This window comes from Ictidomys tridecemlineatus, chromosome 2, assembly GCF_052094955.1.
Source record: "Ictidomys tridecemlineatus isolate mIctTri1 chromosome 2, mIctTri1.hap1, whole genome shotgun sequence".
Classification (NCBI taxonomy): Eukaryota; Metazoa; Chordata; class Mammalia; order Rodentia; family Sciuridae; genus Ictidomys; species Ictidomys tridecemlineatus.
In genome coordinates, this window is record NC_135478.1 from 6,682,830 (window position 1) to 6,688,468 (window position 5,639).

Here is a 5,639-nt window from a genome sequence, read left to right on the forward strand (position 1 = left end):
GGTAGTAAGTTTTTGATGTGGAACCTTCATTTTACCCAGCTCTCCCACTCCTTTGTCTATACCCAAAGGACCTGAAATCAGCATAATACAGAAACACAGCCTCATCAATGTTTATAGCAGCTGAATTCACAATAGCTAAACTATGGAAACAATCCAGATGCCCTTCAACAGATGAATGGATAAAGAAAATGTGGTATATACACAATGAAATATTATTCAGTCTAACCAGGAGCTAGAGAATATCACGTGAAGTGAAATAAGCCAATCTCAAAAAAACCAAAGGCTGGATGCTTTCTCTGATCTGCAGAAGCTAATTCATAGTGGGTGTTGGGTAGAGAAAAATGGAGTACCTTTGAACTGGGCATAGGGGAGTAAGGGAGAAGGGTGGGAAGGATGGAGGAATGAGATGGACATTATTACCCTATATACATGTATGATTGCATGAGTTGTGTGATTCTGCATCATGTACAGCTAGAGAAATGAGAAGTTGTGCTGCATTTGTGTACAATGAATTAACTGAAATGCATTCTGCTTTCATGTATAACCAGTTAGAACAAATTTTTAAAAAAAGAAAAAAAAATAGAAGTGGTTAAGAAACATAAAATAAAAGAAGTAATTAATTATGCAAGGTTATTCCAAATTACAGCTAGGGTCCAAATCTTAAGTGGAACTTCATTTTCTCTTCTTCATCTTTCTGCATTAGTATTGGGAAGTCCTTAGAGATGGGCATTGCATGGACCAATTAGTTCAATAATGAGCTCTGTGCATAGAGCCTCCAAGGTTGTATATTAATCCACAGTCATCCTGTGCCTGCAGCCCTTTCATTGATAGTTCTTGTCCAGTGAGCTGCGTGGCTGTCTGCTGTGGTTCTGCATCAGGAAGCTCCCAGCTGACAGCATATTCCTGAGAATGCTGGGCACAGAGTCTGAGCCTTTGTTGGGCACCAGGTATGGGTGGGTCTTGGCATGTGCAGTCCTTATTATTACCCAGCATTGAAGCAGCATAACCCTGAAAGTGCACTGAGAGGCTTGGAATTGCAAGTACTGCTTCTGTATCAGAAGAACTAACATCCAAGTTGGAATTCCCAGATGAGGGGATTTCAGGAGGTCAAGTTTCATGTATGGTATTTGTGATTTTTTAAAATTACTTTTGATGGGATGTCATATATCTTATTTAAAATGTGCTCTCCACCCATGCTGTTTTTATTTCCTATTGGAAATAAAAACAATAGGAATAAAAACAATAAAAACAATTGGTCCTTCAACTATGTTTCCTAAGCGCTAGGAAAGACCTGTGGTGGTCTTGATAAGGATGATGAGGGGATGACAGAAGCCAGAGCATCATGAACTGTCACTCAGGGTTTCGAGGCTCAGGGGCTGAGGAACAGATATTGTGTTATCTCTCTCACTTTTTGTGTGTCCTACTCTGATTATGCATGCCTCATTTATTATTCTATTACAGTAAAAAAAAGAACTTTATAATTATGCAACTTGTTCTTGTTTGCTAGGAGACAGCAGCCTGGTTGCATTGGGCTCTCTGACCATGGACACAGGGCATCATGGGAGAATCCTGGCAGGCTGTTACATCAGCAAGCCCACTAGCCATTCCTCGTCCCTGTCCTGAAGAAAGAGAGCCTGGCCCATGGTGCTCTTCCTGTGGGATTCCTGGGGAATCACAGGGCAGAGCAATGGGGGCGCTTGCTGCATACACTATGGAGGAACAGCCACAAGTCACAGGAGAGGTCACAGTAGGGGAGGCTCATGATCATTCAGCATCATAAATCATGCTCCTAGCCTCCCTCTATAGCCTCCTTGAGCTCACCACATGCTCTTCCACGCATGAAAACAGTCCTCTCAATCTCAGAGGAAACCTAATGTTAGGTCTCCATTTCATTCCCACTCAAAAAACTGGAAAGTGTTATAAAATGTACCTGAGATTTACCAGTGGTTAAGATCTGTGGACGTAGGCTGAAAACTGTTAAGTGAGAAATTTAAAAAAAAAAATTATTGATCCATTTTAGAGTCTGTCATTCCCAATCTCTATGTCTGTACGGTAGTCCCTAGTTCCATGGGGGTCTAGAGTCAGCCTTGCCATCTGAGCTGATTTCCCACTGATTGCAACTGCAATGAGTAAAGATAGATAGATACTTAGTGCTATTCTCTGTATAATATGAGATATGTGAATAAAATCTGGGCAAAAAATTCTAGGCATTATTGTTACTGTTAGCATGACTAGGTTGATCTTCATGCCACTCAACTAATGCATTCAGTGGTCTAAAGTGACTTTTTTCCTATTTCTGGATGGGACACTTTACGTTTGCCCTTACAGATACATGTGCTGTGCATCTTAGAACAGTTTTCTTTTCCCTATTTCTTACATCCAGGTCCATGTTCTGCTTGGCATGGGAGGCATCTAGAGCAGGTCTGTTGGACATTAAACCCACGCTTCCTTTCTGTCCAAAATTGTCCAAATGAATATGGATGATCAGACTTGTGGCCTCCTGTCTGAACATTCATTCCTTTTAGCAGTGTCCATGGAAGTTGAAATAGTGTCTTTCTCTCTCCATGTTTTTGACATAGGGAACAGTTAGTTTTCTTTAATGTCATCCACAGTAGAAAAAGTTTCACAAATCATGATGGAAATCTTTCTGGATTTGAAGAGTGGCAATGAGGCAGAAGCTGAAGGGCACTTAACACTGCAGCCTTCCACGAGGCACGTGTCAGAGTTTCACCTTACTCCAGCCTTCATCACCCTTGACCATGGCTTTCCTCCATAATGCTGATAGTTACCTAATCATGGACTTTGTTTATTGAAATCATAGTGACCAAATATTTATTGAGTTCCACATTTCCTTTGATGCTGCACATGTTGTGGAGATGGTGTTATAATCTATATTTCCCTTAAGCCGTGAGCAGGGAGAGGAGGAGAGATTCGCACACTGTGCACACACTGGCAGGTGGGATGTGGGTCTGAAATGCTACCTTCCTGACTCCAGCCCAGGCACGAGCTCTTCTGCTGCAGCCAGAGGGAAACGTATTCCCTGCACAAGATAAAATTTCTCAGGGGTATTCAAGGACAGCATATTACTACTCAGGCTGATGCTTCATTTTACTGATACATATTAGGATTGAGAAGATGTAGGTGATATTGTCTGCTCTTATAGGGACACAAATATAGGTCAATAATAGCAAATTTCAACATGCATTTGTTTTCCATTGGAAATCAGTCTCCTATCCCCAACCAAGACATTATGGAACATTCTTTATTTTAATATGGAACACTTCATGAATTTGCATTTCATCCTTGAGCAGGAGCCATGCTAATCTTCTCTGTTATCATTCCAATTTTATATATGTGTTGCCAAAGCGAGCATATTTTATTTGAATGACAAATCATTTGGCAGGAGCATTTTGAAATCATTGCCATATTAATAAACTCTCCAACTAAATGACAGTGTCCTTTCTTCAGGTAGCACTTTGCATCAGATAAAAACTGAAGAAGAAAAATGCACTTCACAGAGGAATTATGACCTCAATAGGGATTTTTTTTTGCAGAATACTTAGATGAGTATTTTTAGGTACTTTTAAAGCAATTTTGTAAAGGAAATTGTATGTTAGATAACAATAAAATGAAAATACCAGAAAAATAACACCTCCCCATTTCAAGACAGTAGAAGTGTCTGGGAGAGAGGTTTGCAGGAGAATGGAATCAGGCAGAGATACCAAGACTCAAATTTCTTATATACTGATTCAGTTCTCTTGCCAATGTTAGTCCTGTCACAAGTATTAGCAGATTAACATATTTTAATATAGGTAATGGGTATTATGGACAATAAGAGTAGTGATACTCATGGAGCATGTTCTATGTCAGGATGTTGTTAGACAATGGATATCAGATTTGGTATAAGAAAGGACCATGGAGAACTTCACATGTGGACATGCAGATACAATTGGTGTTGGTCTGACATCACTGTGCATAGATATTCTAAGGTATACACAGGGACACTTAATAGTGGGAGAGAATTACAAGTTATGCAGTTTTAAAGATTTGTTAAAATAATTTCCTGATGAGAACCATACAAGGTTGGGAATTATCACCCCATTTTACAGATGAGAAAGTTTTGAAGAAGTTGTTTTATTATTTCTTATTATATTCTGTTTTGTGCTGTATCTAGTTCAATGAAATGAACTAGATATGAAAATGAACCCAAGTGTCCTTGATGTAGCCTAAATAAGAGAATTAAAATCAAGGTGTCAGGAATGACTGACCATAAAATCCATGAAGATATAAGAAGATTGAAAATAAAACTTGAGTTTAAGGGCAGTTTTGGCAGGCTAGAGGAAGTACAGGATCAAGAAAAAGAAAAAGAGTTAAATGCCATTTTATATAACAGATGCTTTGCTGACATTGTATTGGTTGACACAATAAACCTGCATGAAATAAAACTACTCAAAGGAGATTGTACAGTCAAGGATTTAAAAATCATTGACAGGTACACGGCACACCAGTGCCACATTTGTGGTTAGTGCTATTATTGATTACGTGCACTGAGTCAATCATGTTTATCAAAATCAGAAGTTTATCAAAGGCAAAGATTCTTATTACATGTTATATAATTTTTAAAGTGAAATATGCACAAAGGAGGAAAATGAGAAGATCAAAGAATGATGAGACCCCTTGCAGAAAATGGAGCATACTGCTTTCTGGTTATGATGCATTCCCCTTGATTTAGTTGTCAGGAAAAGCACTCATTACATAGTCACAAATATCTTGTAAAAGGAATTTGTTTCAAGGCCTAACTTAGAGGTATATCAACTGCTTTCTAATTTCTCTTACAGGGAAGTCATTACTTATTTCTTTTTTTTCCTTAAATAGTAAGCTATATTTCATTGTGATCATGAACTTTTCTCCTCTGCTCCTGGATTTCTAACTTTGCTTATGAAACTGTCGCAAATATGAGTACGGAAAGAGGGGTGAATAATGGAGAAAGAATGAAAGAGTATGTAGAGACTGGGAATCTCACTACTGACAACTGTTGTTGAAGGAGTATGGACCTAAAGTGTGAGCAGCTTCCGTGGACATACTTAAATTCAAATGCTTACAGAATAAGGGGTGTCTGTTTACATATTTTTTTTTTGTAACACTGGTTCTGTTTTTTCAAAAGGTGTTCAAGGAGTATACTAGCACAAAACGTAACCCGTGTCTCTGAATTCCAACTCCTGAGCCTCTCAGAGGACCCAGACCTGCAGCCCTTCCTCTTTGGACTGTTCCTGTCCATGTACCTGGTCACAGTGCTTGGGAACCTGCTCATCATCCTGGCCATCAGCTCTGACCCCCACCTCCACACCCCCATGTACTTCTTCCTCTCCAACCTGTCCTTGGCTGACATTTGTGTCATCTCCACCACGGTCCCAAACATGATTGTAAACATTCAAACTCACAATGAACTTGTATCCTATGAAGGATGCTTGACACAGATGTCTCTTTTTGTCATTTTTATTTGTATGGATTATATGCTTCTGACTGTGATGGCCTATGACAGGTTTGTGGCCATCTGTCACCCCCTGCATTATACAGTCATTATGAACCCTCGCCTCTGTGGCTTCTCAATTTTGGTATCATTTTTGCTGAGTCTTTTG

General features: G+C 39.3%; 1 non-coding gene across 1 annotated transcript; it reads right to left on the reverse strand.

Moving 5' to 3' along the window:
- Positions 1-3,266: 3,266 nt before the first annotated feature.
- LOC120892059 (U6 spliceosomal RNA) lies at positions 3,267-3,372 on the reverse strand. The gene has a single exon (XR_005736730.1). It is a non-coding gene; the product is annotated as a U6 spliceosomal RNA (small nuclear RNA).
- Between the last annotated feature and the right edge of the window lie 2,267 nt (positions 3,373-5,639).